Raw genomic sequence first — 22,140 nt, 5'->3', positions numbered from 1 at the left:
AGTTAAAAGGGTTATCTCCTGATTCTCCTAATGGGATAACTGAAAGTGCAGGAAGATTAAACAGCTAAGTCAAAGCCAGTAAGAAGTCTGCAGCAGTCTTAAAGCTAAAAGACAGTTCTCTTGGTTCCAGGTCATTGCCTTGAGCAGAAAGTTGTTTCTCCCTCCTTGCATAACAACCTTACTGAAACCAGCAGTGCACCTCCCCAAGTGTTCTATGCAGGAGAGCTCCTTAGGCAGGGCAGGGCAGGGCAGAGCAGTGAGGCAGTTGCCTGTTCTCCCTCTTTTCAAACCTGTAAATCTGTTGATAGCTTCCTTTGTGGAAAATCACAAGATGCTTTGCAGACTTGGATTGTGCCTTCCAGCCCTTCTGGTAATTACAGGAGGTTTGTAAGTACCAATGTTTTATAGCTGGTGAAAAGGGAAGATGTTGTGCTTGGCCATTTTATCACCATAAAATGAAGTGGCATATGAGCCAGGCATAGACTTTGGCCTTCCATGAGATTGTCCCATGTTTCATCTCTTGGACCCAGCATCATCTCTGGAGGAGACTCCACCTCACTGGTCATGCTCAGGAAACAGCAGCAAGGCTCAGCAGTGCAGTAGGAATCATGCAGTTAATTAAAATTTTCAGATAGTTTAAGAGTAGTTTCTTAAGTAACATTGGGGTATTTGTGTTGCATATAATTCTCATAAAATAGTGATGGCATTGCTTTCTCTATGTTCCTAAACTCAGCTGCCCCAGCCTCCTGTTAGCATGTGGGCCACACCAACTTGTAGTACCATCCTTTTTCCATAACTCAGAAGCATGAAAACTGTTTACCTACATATACCTGTGTCACATTTGTGAAGTGAAAATATAGTTGGAATTCTGTGCTGAACAAAAGCAGATATGTTTATTTTGGTGTTCTCTTTTTACATTACAAGTTCCAAACAAAAACCTCAAGGAAATTTCTGGGAGTCCTAGGCCACCAGCAGGCCTTTCTGCTGGGGCTAAATGCCTGCTTCAGCAAGGAGTATTTTGTATTCACCCTTTCTTATCATCTTACCTTTCCTCTTGCTGTTTAAATATTTTTCCCTTGCTCTTACATATTCCCATTTCTTTCCCAGATATAATAATAAAATAATGTAAAATAATTTTGATGCACACTACTGGCTTATTCAGTATATTTCCCTTCAGCCCTGGGACTGTTTTTCCTGAGTTTCAATCCTCAGCTGGAGTACTTCTCCATGTCCCCCAAGTGTCACTGCCTTATCTTCTGGAAAAATCCCTTCACCAGGATTTTTTCTCCCAGGAAGCTGAGAAGCCTCAGAGAAAAATGGAAACAATAATTATCTGATTTGCTTCTCCTGTGTTTTGCTGCTTTGGAATGTGGTTGGAGATTGTTTATCCAACATGTGAATTGTTTTTACTTAATGACCAATCATGGCCCAGCTGTGTTGGGACTCTGGCGAGTCAAAAGTTTTTCATTATTATCTTGTTAAGCCTTCTACAGAAGTATCCTTTCTCCATTCTTTAGTATGGCATAATTATAATATAATATAATATAATATAATATAATATAATATAATATAATATAATAGCCTACTAAGAACATGGAGTCATATTCTCAATTCCTCCTTCATCCTGGGGACCCAGCAAATACCATACACAAGTCTGGGTTTCACTCTCTCCTGACAGCCCAAACTCTATTTTCTGCTTTAATCTGCTGCAGAGCAGAGCAGCGAAAGACATAATTTTTGGTACAATTTTCATCAGTGTTACCACAAAAAGTGGGAATTAGCCTGTCTTTTCTCCGTTTCTTGCCAGTTGTGGCTGAAAGGGGCTGTTCCAGTCTTTCTGTGGACCCACCTTGCTGGCAAGGAGCTTCCCTTTCTTGTAGTGCAGTGCTGAGATCAAGGAGATTGGGACCATGCTATGGCTGGTTCCTGCAACACCTTCCACATTCCATGACCCCAGGACAATGCCTTTTCACTGTGCTCCAACAAAGGCACCCAGTGCTGAGTGCTTCAAAACATCCTGTACAAGCAGGGTTACATGGCTGCTGCTGCCTTCAGAGCAGTAGTGCAGTGGTGCCTGGCCCCACAGTATGCTATTTCTCCTCTGGCCTAGTGTGACTATGTGGACTGTGAGCCAGATGGAGGAGGTTTAACCTTTGTAGATGAGCAACCTTATCTTTGGGATAGACCCAAATCTCTGCCCTGTGGTGGTGTGTGAAGTGACATAGGCAATGGTGTGATGTGTCACCAGTCTCCTGTGTATAAACTTTGTGCTTTCAGGCTTTTTGGCCTTCCTGGTTGCTCTCTAAAGCTTTTTCAGCTGAATGTACTGGTATTTATTTACAGCTCTGCCTTGACCGAGTTTTATATTATTCCTTCACAGGAAAACACATTGTTCACAAAAGCAAGGGACTAATAGCAGACTGGAGTTAAACCTAGTAGAAGCAGGTATTATGCAATTTGTCACCACATGACTCTGCTAATGCATCTTTAGTCCAGGACTGCAGTACCCCTGCCATGTTTTGAAGCGCAGAAAGATAAGCGTACGCTGTACCCTGGAGTGCATTAGTCTATAAATGTAATTCAGAAATATCAGGAACAGTGCTCTGAATCTGATGGCCTTTTTCTACACAATTACAGGAGCAGCGTGAGGTGTTGAACATTTGCAGCAAGGGTGCACACAGCAAATTGGAAGTTGGATGTGCAGGCTGTTAATTCAAGCCTAGATAAGATTCTGACTAAGAGGGTTTTAATTTGTTTTTTACCCTAAAATGATGCTTGTACAGTAGCAGTTTTACTGAAAAGAACCTATTACAACCTATGCTCATCTGTAGAGCCACATTTAATGAGGAGGATACCTCACAGCTTTTAATGGCCTCTACAGACTTCAAGGATATGAATCTAAAAAGCCTTGAATATCAAAATGTTTTTATTTGGCTGCAGATGAAGACACTTTAATGTGGAAAAAGTTGTGCACTCTTTGAAATGAAATGAAAAGGGCAACAGATGAAAAAGAGTATTTTCTCTCAAAATAGAGAGAAACAGAGACAGACAAGGCATTTGACAGAGAAACAGAGACAGACAAGGCGTCTCGTTTGTGTCTGTCTTTGTGCTTTCTGGATTATTTTCACAGAATGCACCAGGAATATCACTCCAATGCTCAGTGTTCTCAAACTCCTGCTGAATGAATGGAGATAGAAGACTTTCAGTACTATAGAAGAGAAGCTTAATTCAAAGAGTCACAGGTAGGAAAGCATATGCCTAGGCTGCAACCTCCAGATGCACATCCTCAGTCTTAAATCACGTTGGCAAAACAAGCCAGGCAAGGTTGTGCTGACTACTAACAATTTTTCAAATGGCTGAATGGCGACAAATCATTCCTCTAAGACCTCAATTAATAATCAGAGCCTGCAATAAAGCTTGGAAATCAATAATCCCTGGCTCATGAATGATTAAGGATGAGACAAAGGATGGGCAAAGCAAGCATCAGCAGATGCGCCCTTACTAGGAAGGCACAGTCTCCAAAATTTCATGAGTATAGAATCAGAGAAAGATTTTTTTCTGATATCATCCAGCAACAGGTGGTTAGCTGGTGCATGTGACAAGTTGAGCTTACTGGTATATTTGGCTTTCTGTTTCTTAAGAGTATAGAAGATGAACAGATAGATGGAGAAATCTGTTTTTCATACGTGGTTCCCTTTCATGTTACCTGTTGGAAGAATATGATGTCTAAGCAATTTTCCTGACAATGAGTTATGACACCATCTAAGGAGAAGGTTTTGGAGTAGGCTAGAGTCCTTTGATCTATGTGTATGTGCAAATGAGTGTTGATACAGCTGGATGGCAGCTCTTTAAAGTAGTACCATCAGAGAAACACAGTGCTCTTGCTCACTGTATATATGAATGATTATCTTAGTATTATTATTTTGAGAATTTTTGCTCCCCTCCCATTTTGTATTCAGCACGGAGTGTGAGAAAAAATATATTTTCTTTGCATTCTAATGGGGAAAAATTCTCAGGACTAGTTATCTTTCAGGTAATAATCAGTAGCAGATGCTGGACCTGATGTTATTTGGCTTTGCTGCCTTTTTTCTGATTCTACAGGTTCTTATTTCCCAGCACAGTGTATGCTTGACCAGGCACTTTTTTCTACAAAGAGTAGAGATTGTGTACCCTGAGGGAAATCTCATCATCAGCCCCAAGGACTGTAATTTTCTCAGCTGTAAGGAATGTGGTCCATCCAGACACTGCTACCAAGCATGGAAGGCTGTCTCCCTTTTCCTCTCATGCATTTGTGTTGCTAAGTCTGCACCAGGAATACTTATTCCTGCAGTCTTGTTTACAAAGTGGTTACAGACATGCACTAAGGGAAGCAGAAACACCACATAGTCCTCAGCATGACCAAGCCCAAGGTCTAGCTCCTCTTCAGAAACACTGATCTCGGATGGGCTGTGTCTGTCTGGAATTTTGCTAATATTTTGGCCCAGGTTTGGATAATTCTTTACAGGTATTTTATTCAGCAAGAGAAGCTGAACTGCCAACTTTGCCCTTCCTCAGACTTGGGGGCCATTCCTCAGGGCCATGCAGACATAGGGGTTCACAGAGTTAATTGTCCTGGTCGTGGCTCATTCTATACAGCATAAGGCTTGAGCCTGTGCTGGTGATACAGGTGCAAAGTAGAAAGGACATGCCTGGTGCTGGATAAGGGAGCTCCTGCCTCTGAGGATGTCCTCTACGTTTCTGCTTCAATCAATCCTTCAGATATTGACCTAAAGATTACTTGCCGCCTTTTGCTATGCCAGGTAATCCCAGTGTTTAACAATGAAGGATGCTGTTCCTGGCTGTTACTAATTAATATATTTTAACCTGTCAATAGTTAATGTGGAAATTGGGAAGAATAATGCCGTGGGGGCTACAGCCTGAGATCTACTGCCTGGCAACTGTGGATGTGGATATCTGTTATATCAGGAAATTAGAAACTGGAGCAAGAACTGATCTGTCTGACATTTTGTAAGATGATATAAATGGGGCCACTCAACAAACACTAGATTTATGTGAGGGTATGAGTGATATGTGTCTGGGGAAAAGATATTATCTCTCTTATGAAAGTGCAGTTAATACCAGGCATCAATTAAATATAGTTCATTAAAGCCTCTGGGTAATCTTATTTTGGATGAGATCAGAGGAGCAATTTACAAGGACTGACCAAGGGGTTATCTTGGTAATAATCTCTTACTTTTGCATCTAGCATCTCTCATAGGATGAGCTAAGTGAAGTAACATCTAGACTGTAGCAACAATAACCTTTTCAGATAGAGACTATGCAGTGAAATGTAACAGTGGCTTACCGTGTTTGAAGTAGTTTTATTAGATAGGTTTATTGAGATATGCCAGTAGTGCTGATATGAAAATAGTTGGTTTATGCACTCACTCCCTGTCCTCAGAGGGGTAGATTTGCCTCTGCCATGTTCATGGGGTGTGGCTTTGTCTAAAACATTTCATTTGTACAGATGGAGTAAGTGGAAGCAGAAAAAAATATAGTACTGTTAAGAGGGTGATGTTTTATTGCTTCTTGCTATCCTGGCTAAAATATTCCTTTATATACTGAGTGTTTTAATGGAATCAGTTTGAGTGTTCTTTTCTTCAGTTGGACCTGTTGTCTCCACATTTTGAATTCCAAGCGTAAAGCACAGGTTGCAGGAAATAAAGTAAGTGTTCAATAAGTGAGGTGCCAATGGCAATTGAGATCCCGTATCTTATTTCCAGTTAGGGATGCAGCTGTCAGGCAAAGAGACAGAAGAAACAAATTTCTTCAACTCACCTGGAAGAAACAGGGTAAAGCTTGGCATGGAGCCTAAATTTTCAGGGTAACTTCTGAGAATATCTCCCTTTCCAAGGTTCTGCTGCCAAAACAGGCTCCACACTTAATTTTGACATTAAAACTAACCACTTCTGGAAATGGAAATGATTCCTCTTTTCTGTTTTTTGGTCTGTCTTTGAAATCTTTTGTGGCTCCTTGTTTAATTTGTGTCACAGCTGCTCCTGTGGAATGAGGCATGTGGGCTGGATGCTGCACAGGCGTGGGGCTGCAGTAGGCAGGGGGAAGACTGAGCATCACCACAGGCACAGGGAAACAAAAGCCCCTACGGTCTGCTGGAGGGTGTCAGGAGGAAGAGAGAAATGAGGATGGGCTGCATGCTTGTGGCAGGGCTGGGCTCTCTGGGATCATCCTTTCACCAGGGAGAGACAGCTAAAAAGGAGAGAATAGAGAAACACTGCTCAGGAGACAGTTGTGATTTTAAGTCTCTAGATGGTAAGACAAACAGTATGCTGCCTTTCAGAAAGTAACTTGCTGAAACTGCAGCTCTTTAAATGGGATGATTTTTCCATGCCACTTTTTGCATCTTTGTTTGAGACAAAAACTTCACCAGTGTTTAGCATTGCCAGCGCTGGCACTTCAACTTGCAGATCTTATTTGCAGGGGAGAAAAACAATCTTCATGCTCCTCAGGTCCCCCACCCCCTTGAAGTGAGAGATCATTGGAGGAATTCCTACCAAAAACTGCCATCCATGAAGCCCACAGGGTCCTGCAGAGGACCAGTGCTGCCAGGACTTCTTGTTAAATGCTGTGGTGTTGCCACCCACCTCTTTTACCACCTCCTTCCTTTTGCCTTCCTGCAGCATGGAGCTTCAGCCTTTCTTGCTCTGGGTATAATATATCTACAGCTCTCTAGAGCTCAACACAACCTAAAGTAGGTTAGGTTTATGGCAGTGTATTTCAGCTTATCCTTGTTTATATCTGGGGTTTTCTGTTTCGGAGACAAGTCATGTCAAATGCTGTATAGTGAGAGAAAACTGGAAATGCTGACTTACTGAAAGGATTATTTGCCATGGGCTATCCATACCATCATGCATGGCGTTGGAGTTTTCTGCTTCCCACAACTCTCCCCAAAGCTTTTGGGATCCTCAGAAATCTTTTTCTAGTAATTACTCTACTTTGTAGCTTTGGGTCTTTTCCGCTACCTGTGTTAATTGGACAAACAATCATATACCAGATCCAGAGGAAAGAGATAATTCATGGAATTTCTTAGACTTGAGTGGGATATTCAGAATAGCATGAAAGCAAATCTGATGATGCAACATGAGGCAAAAGCAGAGTCCTTTCCCAAAAAAAATCCAGCTTGAAACATCCCGATTAAGTTTCTGCACTCTACTTAAAGAGCTGGCAGTAACATAGCTTGCTTCAAAAGTACTCAATTTTACCGTATTACCTGTCTTGCTGCACTATAACCTGCAGAGATCTTTGTTGCACCATGCTGTGCTTCAGTCCATAGCACCTGGCATTTCCTATGGAAGAGAAGATAAGAGTGAAACATATTTCAGGGTGCCAGACTCTGGCCAATGCCCAGTTTGCCCTCATTTTCAGTACAGCCCTGGTGGAGATTTCTCCTGTGGGGCTTTGGAGCAGCAGTGCTGGGAAAAAAAAAGTTTCTGTGGGACTGCTGCACCCTTTCAGAGCACAAGGATACAGGCAGCTTCCTGATATAGAAGGATTATAATTAATTAATCTTTCCCCTCGACTCAATACTCCCCCTCCCTGCTTCCAACCTGGCAGCCTTTCTGCTGTGCAGAAAAACCTGATGTTGTTTTTCAGGTTTATTTGCTCCTGTCTACATATGAGAAACTGATGCTTTCCTTCCCTCACAGTAGAGCAGACTAAGCAGCTTTGCTGAGCCGGATGAGGCAGAAGGACTCTGTATCTCATCCTGATACCTCTCCTTTGAGCTTATCCTTGGCTGCTGCTGCTGCTTGGCACCACTGAGGTCCCACTGAAACCTGAGTTCTTCTTCCCTGCAATGCACAATTAAATAAAGGCAGTATTATTCCCCAGACCATGCATAGTGCAGCAGGAGGAAAGACAGGAGGTGCAGAAGACAGGAAAAAGGTAGATGGTGAGCTAGATATCCATTCTATTTATGCTCTTAATGAGATGAATTAAGAAAGGCACATTTAATAGCAAATCTCACTACAGCCTTCTGAAACATCTTTGTTGTAAGTGACTTCTAAGGTTGATGTTCTTATTAGGCAGTGTGCTACTGAAGGGTAGCTAATTAGCAAAACCACAGTATTATGGCTGTTATGGTAGGTTCAATCACATATTGCAAAAATATGAGAGATATGAGAGTCTCCCAGTCTGTTTTCAAAGTGCTTCCTTTTCCTCAGGCTGGCTAAATGCATAATTTCAGGGTTTATTCCATTTCACATCAGTATCCCGAATTCTCACAAAATATATGTAATAATTCACTGTTCCAGCACAATTTCTGTAAACATTTGATCTCCCACGGTTTTTGTGTATACGTGTTGCCTTTTTCCCCACTGTTTGCATTCACTGGACATCTATTAATGCTCTGTAACCAAAGGAAAGAAATAATCTTTTGAAGTCTTGGCATTGGAGGCAGAAGCTTAGAATGACATAAAATTATCATGGTGATTTGCTTAAATGATTAAAATTTTTCTAGATTAGTTTTTCAGTTTATGCTTTTGAACCAATTATAAAAACCAAACAACAACAAATGAACCAACCAAACACACCAAACAAACAATCCCCCTCAAGCCCCCTGCATCTAAACTCCCATAAAATAAATGAGTATGAAAATACGATACATTCATTAGAAGACCCACACATCTCAAAACTTTGTGTTATGTTGAGCGTGGTGAGTTCATCTCCTCACACTTCATTTTCAGATTTCTTCTTAACATATAATATTTTTTCAACCGCAGTTCACCAAGATTGTCTCCTCTGTAATGTCAGAATCCAGATGATGACTGTCCAGCACTATATGGCCTTCTTATATTTTTCATCTTATCCCACTGCATATCTTAGGGGTCTCAACAAGCTTGGGAATAAAAAGTGGGAGCATATGACAGCAGAAACCATTGCTATGGAAGGCATAAAACCAGAAAATACTTAATAAGAAGTATCTGTATCCTTTTTACTGAGTGAGTCATTGAGACACAGTGAAATGCTTCAACCTTGGTCACCCGGAAGCCAAATAGCAGAGCCAGGATGAAGACCCGTATATTCTGAGCTCTGATTTAACCTACATCCCACTGTACAACCCTGCCTTAGAATCTGGTTGGTTTTTCTCTTAGTAATCAGCAGACCCCCACAGAGATCAGGGAGAGCAATCCTACTGAAGGCAATTAGGATGACTTAGGTATTATTTTCTTCCCCCAGTGGTAAAGACAGAAAAGAATATGAATCCCCCCCATTCAAAATAGAGTTAACACATGGAAGTATAAAAAGATACTGTCTTATACAAAGAGTGAAAGATACAAGGGCTAAGACGGGACAATGTTGGTGCTAAGTATCCTGCTTGTAGCAGTATAATTTTGAGGACCAAGAAATTCCTGTCCTGGATATGTATGCTGATTCACCAAGAAAATGTGCAGTGTTAAATCACTGTGTCATACTTCTTACCCATGCTGGGGTTAGACCAGAGGTTACAAACTGGGTTGTCAAAACAGCACACATGGGATTTCACCACTGTGAAATCTGGCTCTTTCAAACACCAATTCAAAATCTATCTTCACTTAAAGAAGCTGGAAGGTGGGAAGGTGTGCCAGGGGAAGGATCACTTTGCTACCTGTGTGTTTTACAGCTCTATTTCCCCCATCATTTTCTTCTGGCAGCCATCTGAAAGCGGGCTACAGATAAGGTGAATATCTGGAGTGAGCCTAGGGAGCCATCCTTATATTTTTATGTGAGGTTTCAAGAACCCAAAGAAATAAGCAGTACATCCACAGCACTAGAACTTGTAAAAGTGACACTATTGTGTTTAACATTTCCTCTGTAGAGTCCTTCAGCATTACTGTAAAAGTAATAGTGGATTATGCCCACAATGTGCAGTAGACAATTTCCTTTGATATCTTTTTAGATAGAGTAAAGGAGAGGGATTTTCACTACTATCATAACCCACATGGCTCTCATGATTCTCAATGTGATGTGATTTTGTTCTCAAGGGGAGATAGTATGATTGAAGAAAATTACACTGTTGTGATGTCTTCAACTTTTTACCTTTTTTTTTTTTTTTTTTTTTTTAGGCTGGTTGGTATCAAAATGTAAGCAAAAACTATTAGCAGCCCATAGAGTTAGGAACTTGCCTGAAGATTTGTTGAACTTGGACCTTAGATTTCAGTAGCTTTTTGTTTTTTGATTTTTTTTCCCTCAGAAACATTACTATGAGTTAAGTCACACATACACATTAGGTATTTAGATGCAATTTTTCTTGAGAGCTAATGTATATATAGTGAGAAATGATTGAAGGCTATTTACTTATTTTGGAAGAATTGGGTTAAGTACAACTGGTCTGCTACAAGGCATTTGCTCTCTGACGTATTGATTAGAATATTGACAACCTAAGCAGAAATAGCTGTTTAAAAAGCACTGAAGGGTTTATCAGTAATCTCATTGAATTTCTAAAATCTTAATTTTCCCAAAGTCATTGAGAAAGATGCCTTCACTCTTCTGTCCTACTGTTAATGTGAGCAAAATTTTAAGGGTTTGGTAGGCACCAAGATTGTCCTCTTTCAAGTCAAGACTGGTGCATATTACTGAAGTGATGTGATATGGTTTGCAATATTCTCTCTGCTCAGGCTTGGTTTGGCAGCTTGCAGTGCTGCTGGGTGGCTGAAGCATATCACATAAAAGGTGCTGCATTTGACATTTCTGTGACCTCTTGCTGTCTCTTTTGTAAGTACTTCATTGGAATTTTATTGCTGGTCTTGCAGACTCAAGTAGTAGTGGTTTAGGTATTTAAAAAAAAACAACCTATATTCCAATTTTTACTTCAGGTTTTGTTCCTCATTGCAGGCAAATGCATATTAATAGCAGGAATATTATATGTTCGGCAAATTACATCACAGATGAAATCTTCACACCCAGTACAAAACAACTGTTTATGCTGAGATGGATGGATGATTATTACCTCTTTGTTTTCTTTTTCATTATCCTTTTGAATGAAAATCTCCTTGTAAAGCTATTATCCTTGCTTTAACAGCTCCCTATATTGAGTATTCTTCTGCCTCTTCTACTCTTTATTTTCTTTGCTAAGATTGAGTTTTAATTTTCTGTGATTTCTGAACTCTGATTTCCATGTTTTTTCATATTTTTACAATGTCCTGTTCAAAAATTCAGTATGCCCATGCTCAGTTTTGTTTCCCAAATGCATGTAGGCCAAAAAGTAGCAGGAACTTTCTCTAAAAACTGTATTTACAGCTCCAGTGGCAAGCACTCTCCTCCTACACTGAAAAGCTGTGAAAAACTGTCAAGATGTGCTTATGCATTACAATGCTCCTGACGACTGCAGCTGGTTATTTTTTAACCATGGCTTCATTTTGTCATTTACACCAAATAGAACAGGAAAGAAGCTCTTCCAATAAAACCCGGCAAAACAGACTACACAATTACTTAGAATTACAGCATCTCACACTCCTCCACCCTCTTCTGTAGTGCTGCATAGACTGAACACAGGTACAACCATACCTAGAAGGACCAGTTATGACTAGGTCTAATTCATTTTTCCAGTTCCAAAATAATCAGAATGCCTCCCTGAGTGTGATAGTACTTTGTGACTTCCAGAATTTTTCCTACTACACACAAGACTCACTTGAGGACAAGAGTAGAAGAGGATCTCAAGATTGCCACCTGCCACAGGAAGGAAAGAAGAATGATTGTATTTGTCATTGCTGTCATAGCTCCCTGCAATGACATTAGGTGTACTCCTTAAAAGAGGACAGCGTCTCACAATACAGAGGAAAGAAAATACCTTCTCCACCCCCTGTTGGTCTCTTTCCAATGTGAACAGGAAAGGAATATCCCTTCCTGTCCTTAATTTAATGGTTGATTTCACCCTAATCATCTGATGTATAGGTTTCATCCTGTGCATCATCCATGCACCTTTCACAGTGTGAGCATAGAAAAGGGGCTAACTTCCTGTAACTCCTTCATTATGAGCCAAAATCTGACACTCCTCATGCTGGACACTATTTTAGCAAGGGCTGATTTGAAATGTGAAGTCAATGCAACCCTTGGCTGCAATACAGCATATTTGGAGTCAGTTCTAATTGAATAGTCCAGTTAGAGTCAATGGGACTTCTTGTGAAATGGTGTCATTAACTGGAGTAAAAATGTTAAAGCAATTTTTATTCATCTGGATGACACAAAGCCAAAGCAATGTGGCTTTGTGTCATCCGGATGAATAAAAAATTTATTTCAATTCTGTATATGTAGCATTTAACTGCAATGTAACATTTTCTTTTTCTGCAATGTTTTCTGTACTCAGGGTACATAAAACTGTGTCCATGTTCTAAAGGGAAATACCAAGCTACAAGAAATGACTGGTTTTTATCTCAGTTTGTATAAGAACTTTAATTGACTATCCAATGCAAATTTAAAATATCTAATAGTAGAGAGAAAAAACCATAAAGCTTTGGCTACAGCCCTGGTTTGTTTCCTCCATTTCATGGTCTTAAACTACTGGTGGTATTAAGGCTGAATCCTCTAAAAACCCATCTGATCTCAACAGTGGCTAGTATGAAATGGAGATAGGAGTAGTCTAATAGTGAACTTCTGTCAGAAAGATGCAGGTGTGATGTCTGTTTCCTGCAGATTTCTGTGACAACTATTTCTCCCCTGTGACATGTTCTCTCCTAGACAGCTTTCAGGTAGGTGATTTTTTTTTTTAATCAATGAGACTTAAGGTTTTTGGAGGTTTTGAGGTGTTTTAATGGCTGATTTGATTTTGCAAAGTTGTCCCTGTCTAAACCAAAGCTTCTTGCACTTATTAGATGAGATACCTTTTCATGGCTAAATGAGCTGCCAGGCTGGTTACCTGCTTGGTATTATTGGGAAGAAAACTTGCCTGACTTTTCAGCTGAGGTTTAAGCACTCTGAAGCCTTTTGTCTGGTTTGTGAAATATCTCCATCATTGGTCTTTCAGTGACTGATTTCTTAGGTGCTTTCTGTGTGCATTGAAGACAGGCCTGCATTCAGCCTCTTCTCATAGGATGTTATCTACCATTCTTCTGGAGTTTCTCCAATTCTGGAACAGACAACAAAGTGGGTGTACAGCACAGGAACTGTGAGAAAGGAAAAAATGTGAAAAATCTCCAACAAGGAAACACAGCATCAAAAAGTGGTAGCTACTACCTCCTTTGCTAGGCAGATGATGGGTGGGAAGGAAGGCTCATGGAAGGATGAAGAAGTGCTAGATTCAGCTGTTTGGAAATCTGGGAGATGGAAAATAATGTCTGAGCAGTTGGGTGGGCAACAATCAGAGGTAGGGTAAGAAAGAGCAAGACCTGTAAGGGCTGAAAGAGATGAAAGGACATCAAGGGGAAAGGGACAGACATTTAAAGTGAAGACATAAGCACTTTTGCTCTGTCTCCATCTCTCTTTAGATGGACATTATTCAGAGGCATATTTTCACTTTTTCTTATGCAGTGTAAGAGAGTACTGGCTCTGAGGAAGCTCCTGCTGGAGAAAGGATAAGAAAAGGCAATGGAAGTAGGAGGAGGGAACAGGTTTTCCACTGTCTGCTTCTGCAGGCCTGACAAATAAAACACCTTTTGCTTATCTGAAGACCACATATAATTTGTATAGACAGGTGTCATTGTTCATTTTCAGCAGATAAATAAGTTTGCTATGGTAGGTGGACATAGCTGCTTGAAAGCCTGTTATGGGGACATAACTCAACACCCCTTATCACCCCTGTCTTTCATGTTATGAGTGGATCACATCTTCATCAAGGGCATCTTGTTTTTCCAGACCTTAATGAAAAACTTAGCAGAGCATTTTAGAACTGACTTAGGAACTACAAATGAATGTCACACCAGACTGGTGTTTTTGAGTGTTGGCACGGCTCTCCAAGAACTTCTGCGTGGTCCGTTGTAGGATTTATTGTAATGAGAAAAGAGTCCGCTGTCAGAAAAAGAAAGCAGGGCACAGACAGTTGGGTACTGACCCATCAGATCAATGGTTTGGCAAGAAAGCACACAAAAGTGCTTCTGAAATTTTCAGCCTATGGTCTCACTGAATCACTCAGAATAAGGAAAGCAATTTATCAGTAACTTATATTTGCTATAGTTAGACTATAGTGTCCTCTCAGGGTACACAGAGACAGATGCCTATGTGAAAGGTGAAAGAAGTATTTTCAGTTAATTAAGGATGAGATTCTCAGTAGAACTTTTCTTCTAATTTTCAGCAGCAGCTAGTTCATGTCCTGGGACATGAGCTCTTTATGTAAACATTGCTTTGCTTATGTAGTGTAATAAGAGATTGGTATCTTGGTGTCCCTTTAACTTGAAAAAGTCTGGATAAAGTTGTTTATTTCCTCCTCTTTCTGGTCATTACTCTTTTATAAATGTGACAGCCAGTCTTGCTTTTTACACAGCAGTCGGCCATGTGTGGCCCTGTTATTCATGTTCTGCTAGGCCACTATTCCATTAATGGAGAACAGCACTGAATGTGGGATGCCTGTGTCATCAACAAATTGCTCTGGCTAATCCTCCGTGCACTCCTTTGTAACAACAAATATCAGTCAGTCAAGAAATGAGTAAGACAGCCACGGGAATTCTCTTCTTTCCCTCATTTTATGGATTTCAGGTAGTGGTTTTTTTGTTGTTCTTTATGCATACAAACATCATTTTGCTGCACAGCTTGAAATGCTGATGTTTCAATATGGGTAATACTGACTCTTAAGCCAAATATAGAATTTTCTGAAACTTGTTTTGGGGCATGGACATCACATCATCCATCAGGGAAATCAAGCTAAACTCAGTCCTCAAATCTGTCTTAGCTCAAAAATGAGAAAGATCAGTGGACCTAAGCAGACATTTATTTGGCTTATTGAATGGCTGAGCAGTTGATAGACCTGAGAAATTGGTATGCCCCAGGGAGGAAAGGACCAATACAATTTCCGATAGGAAGTTTTGTTGTAAGTATGGGCAAGTTTTATAAAATCTCATGCTTTTTAGGTAATATAGACCCCTTACAGCAGTGGTTTTATGAATGAAGGATAATAATAATAATAATAATTCTAAAGCCCTTCTATCTTGTTAGCAGAAATCAGTTAGCAGAATCTGGAGACTGAAAGGACTTACTGGAGGGTCCTCTCTCCTTTATTCCCCAACATCTACAGTTACACTAACTTCAGTGTTATTTTCCAAAGTGTTAGCTAAGTGCCCTAGCTTCAACATGGAAAGTTAAACTATATGTCTGAAACTCATCTTACATGACAACTGTGTCACAACATTGATACACATTGAATTGACATGATATTCATTGATTTTTCAGCTCATTGCCTCTTGGTTATCAGCAGAAAGAGAGAATTGTAAAGTAGCTATGCTAAACATTTGAGCCTCTGCTGTTTAATACTAGATGAACTGGCTTGATGCTTGCTGATCTTGTGCATGGAAATAAAAGTGTTTGGTGGCATCCAGCTAAGTAGAAGGTACCTCTTCCTGTTGGACAATGACCTAATCACTCCTCCTTCTAACTGCCAAGTCTGACTGATTATTTTCTTCAATGCTGAAAGGAACATTCCCCAAATTTGCCAATGAGACACTGGCTGTCCCTTTGTGTTTTCACATTTCCTTTTTTTTTTTTTTTAAACAGCCTTGAAGAATTGTTTCGAAAAATCCTTTTAGGATATATATATATATATATATATATATATGTGTGTGTGTGTGTGTGTGTCTGTGTGTGTGTATGTATATATATATATGTGTGTGTATATATATATATGTGTATATATATATATATACACACACATACATCTATGTCTATATAGATATATATATATACATCTATATCTATATAGATAGATAGATAGATAGATAGATAGATAGATAGATAGATAGATAGATAGATAGATATGCTCTAGAAGAGCTGTGTTCCTGTCCCCTGACTTCCATAAGTCATAAGACCACCAGGAGCTGCATGTTCCCAGACCATGCAATTCAAGATCATAGAGACCTCACTTTGTAAAGTCTCTCTTTGCCAGTCATTGCTGCACAGCATACAGCTACATAAACACATTTGCTTTCCATCCTCAACACTCCACACTTGCCTGTTTAGTTTCTGATGGATTGCTAGCAGAACACTTCACGTCCGGGAAGTCACATCCAGTCACAAAAGATTTGTGGTCTCTGCAGTACTTCTCAAAAAATCTTTGGAATGTGTTTCTCATGTGAAGATCACGCATGGGTTTGGCTTCTGAGAAGGCAATAATAATCCCCTCTTTGGTCTGTCTTCAAGACATAACATGTAGTAAAGAGCTGAGCTTATGTTCTCCTCAAAGACTCCCTTTCTGAGTGCTTTACTCTCTACTGGTGTTTCTACTGTTTTTCAGTTCCTAAAGAGAACAGCTCACTTTTGACAGTGAAACCACATTTGCAGGAGTTGACAAAAGAAAACATTCGTCCTTATCTTGTTCCTGAAGACACCAACCGCACCAAAATATGCCATCCTCTATATTAGTTTTCTCAGTTGTCCTGTCTCATGTTGTGGATGGATTCTCTCTACACCCTCACACCCCCTTCCTCCTGTCCCTGGCATGGGACAGGGAGGAACAGTACAGAAAGATATACCATTTGCACTGTTTATTTACAGCTGAGAGGAAAACAAATGGAGAACTAAACAAATCATGAAAGCAGATTTTCTGCCACACACAAATCAGACTGGAACTGTAACACAGCCAACATGCTTAAATCCAAAAGACATAGCATTTTTGTGAAGGAGTGGGATCAGATTATGGAAGAAAATCATTCAGGTCTAAAGCTTAGTAAAAATATCTGGTAGAACTGGGAGCTGACAAGGATTCCTCCGCTGCAGGGAGCTGCACCAGAAAAGAGAATGCAGAGTGTGGTGTGAGAAGTGATTCGGGTGTCAGAGAGGGCACTGCTTCTTATCCTGCACACAGCTAAAGCAGCACTAGTGCTGCCTCCGTGGGACAGACACCATGCGTGGATATTTAGGCCTGGAAGTGAAACATAATCTCTATTTAGAGATGGAGATATTTATGCAGACTGGCCAAAATGGTTAAGATAGAACTGAAGCTAAGTTGTTTTCTGAAATACTGCCTTCAGCTGTCTCAAAAATATCCAGGCAGTGATAGAGATGAGCAAATTATTTTGCCCTCTTTCAAATAAAATCTTGCTTTGCATTTTGGAAACGATATGGAAAAAGGAGCATAGGTGCAGGATGACACAAAAGAATGCAGGAAAAGCAGCTGTGTAAAACTGAAGCAGATACGGAAAAGCATAAATGACAGGTTAACAGACTAGAAAGACAGTGAAGCACAAAGGAGATACCACAGACAGATACATGCTATATACAAAAAGTTAAACCAGATTAGAAAATATGTTTTAAAACCAAACAAACAATTGGCATTGCCTAAATTCTTATCTCCCCACTTTGTTTGGCTTGTGATTGTAATTTAAGTAACAAATTTGTATGTTGGGCAGGTAATTACACACACAACCCCTAGTTTCTAAATATTTTTGGGACTTGCGATGATTAATGTTGTTTCCTTTAGGGAAACAACATAGTCTTTCTTTTGTTCCCTCCTCTAAGTTCTTTCTTTCCTTTCTTGCTTGAAAGAAACTTTCTGCATTATTTACTTTCTGAGCAGTGTCAGTGAGAAAAACATTGTTTATCTATCATGAGGAATTAGCAGAACAACCAAATACTGTTACAAGACGCCATGACTTAACACATGGGTACATGTATGCACAATCTATGTGCAGATTCCCAGTGCCGGGAGAAGGAATGTACAAACCATTGGTCCACACTCCTCCTAGAATTGTCACTGAAATGAACTCTTTCTTATAAAAGTTTATTATGTTTAAAGTAGAAGTAGTGAGAAATTTCTCCTAGCAAAATGAGAGGGATTTAAATGTGGATTTCTCTTAAGCAAACAAGTATTTGCAAACCTACAGCTGGATTTGTCATAGGGGAACAGTCCAGCATTTAGTCCCCCTGGGCAGCTAATCCTCATCCTCTGAAAAATATGAATATATCAATATAATTTTACAATCTTACAGGTGGCTAAGCTGAAGCAAAGCCTTCACTCCTTGGACAGCATAGATGTAGCCAGTGCAGTAGATATGCAGTCTTTGATCATGATAAAACATCTTTTCAATCCTGAGGAAGGCATTTGTGGTGTAAATGCAGAAGAGCAATGCAAGAAAGCATGTACAGAGTGGTTCATCTTTCTTAGAGCTGATTAAAAATTAGACAATGAATTTACTTTTTGGAGCATGAGTCATTTTGATTAAACATTAAACTGTAAAATCAATCTTCTTATTGTTTAGTCATTATTCCAGAGGAATGGAGATTTATTTGCAGTCTCTTTCATTAAGTGCCTTTACTGCCCTTTCGACAAGTTACAACATTTTTCAGAAGGTTACAATAACTTTATGCATGAACCAATATTTCTTCCCAGACACATATAAAATATATTTACCTACATGATCTATGAACTGGACCATGAGACTGTGAATCAGGAGGTCCCATTCTTATTCCTGATGTTGTCTTAGGCTATAGAGCCTTGTGCAAATCATGTTAAAGATTGTTGTATCTCTCTGCCTTTTGTGAGATGATAGATCTGTGGAAGGGGCAGGCTTTTGTTGGAGAAGGGTTGAAAAATAAATTGGGCTTTTATTTACATAAGTGCTCATTATGCTGGTGAAGGGCTTGTTATTTGATCCTAATAAAATGAACTTCAGGATTGTTGTGGAGATTCCTTAATCATTTTATGGCTTCAATAATTGTGATACCTGTGACATTTTCTTTTTCTGAAAGGTTTAAAGTCATGTTTCAGGAAAGGTTGCTTTTAAGCTGTGAAAAAGAGCACTGTAGTCCCTACCCATAATCAAGCTGTAGAAAACATGTTGCTAGTGTCCAAAATATTCTGTCAGGATTTTTATCTCAGATTCAACATGCAGTGAAAATCTAGACCGGGATATGTGCATCATGCTTACTGAGCAGATCAAAATGGAGTTCTTTCTTCTGCCAAACTGAAGACCTTTGCTTCTGCAGCTCTTGTGAGAGAAACATGCATTAGCTTCAACAGGCACATTCATTGTCTGTTGGTTTGTGCATGTGCAACTGAAGGCAAAACTGAGACATCAGTCCCAGAAACAGAACACGCTTTTTATGGATAAGGTGGGAGACTGGGTGTTGATTGCCCACTCTGTTGATTGTACATATGCAAATCTGAGTTGGAGAATAATGTTTGGTCTAGGGAATTTTCCTTGAATTTAACACCCAAATATGGCATCAGGGAAGCATACTGAGAGGAAATTTTTTATTAGACATATGTTGTGTGTGTGTGCATGTGTATATGTATTCTGTGGTGGTGTTATATATACATTTTATATATTAGCTAGATCTGGATGAAAAAAATGCTTTTTTAAAGGTTTAATTTCTAGGGTGTTGAGAGAGAAAGAATGGATCAATTTACAGAAAGAACATACAGTAACAGCAAATCAAACTGACAGTTAAAAACCCTATAAAATTTCTAGCACATTAGGAAAGCATTATGTACCTCATTACATTCAGGCTATAGGAACACAGCAAAGAAAAGATGGCTAATTACACATGCTCAAACAGAGCACTTTGTGCAGACTGGATAGGATCATGAAATTAATCAAGTATTTTGAATTAGCCTTCAGAGGTCAGAAAAAAAATAAGCAGGACATGTGTGAAACTGATCTTCCCCCAAAAGCAAGTACACTGTACAAATTAATGTCTGCATCGAGACACTTTGTCAGCAGTTGACAAGACTTTCACACATGCTTCTGTCTCCCTAGGTGTATTAAATCTCCCTTTTTCAGAAAGAACTTATGAAGTAGGGAATGAAGTATGTGATCTCTTAAAAAGGACATTTGGAAGTCAACCAAAGAGACCTTGTTATGAGTCTTTTTCATAAAATGTTCAATCCTCTCCCCTATGCCCTGCCTATTCAGAAAACAAGATGATAGGGAACTTGGCAGAATATTGAATCTGAACGTGTGTGACACTTCAACAACCCCAACAGCTAAACTACCTCTGCTGCTGAGAAGCCAGAAAAAGTCTCTCCTCCATTTGTATCTATGGGGAGCTTGACAAAGTTTTTAGACTTGTATGCTTTATTGCTTTTGTCACTGACTCAGAAAGTGTTTGCTGCCTTAATTTGATTACAAAGACAAAGGGAAGATTTTTTTAACTTCCTAAATTATATATCTTGCATGTATAATTTTACATCTTTTCTCAAAAGATCCTCTGCTAATGCAAAAGACCTCTATTTTGTCACAAAGTGAGCTTTGCAAAAGTCAAGTTACTATAACAACCAAGTACACCTTTTCAATCAGACACCATGCTCTTATGCTGGTGCTTCTCTTTCTTTTAGAATCATAGAATCTTTTAGGTTGGAAAGGACTTTTAAGGCCATTGAGTCAAATCATTATCCTAACATTGCAAAGTCCACTGTGTTTGTATAAATGCTGCATCTACACGTCATTGAAATACTTCCACTCCATCATTTCCCTAGGCAGCCTGTTCCAAAAGGCTGGATAACATAGACAGATACCCTCACAGATGAACACCAAGTTTACATAGACTTTAAAAGTTTTGCAGTTTGTACATGTATTTGAGAGACATGCAGCATTATGCAGACATATTTCTTTCCGCATCTCTACAACTAATCTAGACATGAAGGCACGAATAGAAGAAGAAATTTGCTTTAATTGGTTTCTGTACCAAAATGTCTATATTCTTTTTAATATGACCCTTCTGAAAAGCCAGTGGAGAATATTAAGTAGGATCATCATTGGATAAACTGTATTATTTACCTTTATGGCTGGGATCCCACTGTACCTCTCCTTTCCCTTTCTGTGCTGTGGCTTCTCGAAGCTGCTGGCAGCTGATGGAAGAACAGCAATCTTCAGACAACTTTATATATATAACTGAAAACAATTTTCAAAACAGATGCATGGGTGAAATTGTGTAAATTATCTTCTCCCCACTTTTCTCACAAATTGCTCTCTAAAGTCCTTAAAAGTATTAAGAATTGGACCCCCTAACAGAAATAAGGAGACACAGTGTAGTATGATTTAGTTTATGACCTATCTGTTTGCTAAGCACAGTTACCTTTTTAACTTTATAATCTGCTGTCTGAAAAAATACCAATAGTCTTAGACTTACATTGTCAAAAAAGGAAAAGTAGCACAGATGAATGCACACAAAAAGCCACAGTGTGAAACTCCGCCTTGACCCTCTCCAATTCCATCTGTTCTCTCCAAGTAAATGATTATAGTGTGGGCTCTCTACTTGAAGTGCTGCTGCTTGTGAAAGAAAACAAGCTGGGGTAAGCTATTAAGAAAATAGCACTATTTTGGCCTTAAGGATTAAGCAAGGAAAAAATAACTTCATTTAAGCTACTCAGAGATTTTTAAACATGGAATTGGTCTTCCCTGGTGTCTATTAAATGAATAAGCCCCCAAACTTTCTCCAGAAATCTGTCAGAACTTCAGATGAAAAGGTTTTGATGTATGCCATAAGGGTTGGTTTGGAAGTGGTTAAAGGCAGCAGGAGTGAAAATACTGAGGAAAAAGTCTGTCCTCCGGGGCTGGAGTATGCTGGAGAGAATCTGCTGCAAACAACCATTGTGGTACAGGAACTTTTCTGTGTCTCCTAAAGTGAAGACTGAGACCTGAAAAGCAAAAGTGCCTTTATACGTGCATCACAACATTTTGGATGAGTTGTTCCATGTTGCTGTGTGTACCTTTGTCAAGCTGGACTGTGACTTTCCTGTATAGATGTGAGCAAGGGATTTGGAGAACGAGATGACAGGAGAAAGAATGAAGAGCTGAAAAAGGATAGCAAAGGTGTGATCTTTTTTCTCTGGGGCACTGCTAGAGGTCTGAAAGAGAAACCTACTGCCAGTGGTTGTTCAAGCAAGAGCACACTTACTAGTGTGCTCTGCAAAACAGAAACAGAACATCTGGCAGCATTTAAGATTTTAGGTTTGTGAAGACATTGCATTTTCTGACTACTGCACAGAAGAGAAAAAAGACAAGTCCCCGTACTGAGAGGACAAAG

This window comes from Haemorhous mexicanus, chromosome 1 (genome assembly GCF_027477595.1).
Source record: "Haemorhous mexicanus isolate bHaeMex1 chromosome 1, bHaeMex1.pri, whole genome shotgun sequence".
In the NCBI taxonomy this organism is placed as follows: Eukaryota; Metazoa; Chordata; class Aves; order Passeriformes; family Fringillidae; genus Haemorhous; species Haemorhous mexicanus.
Note: the sequence above shows the minus strand (reverse complement) of the source record.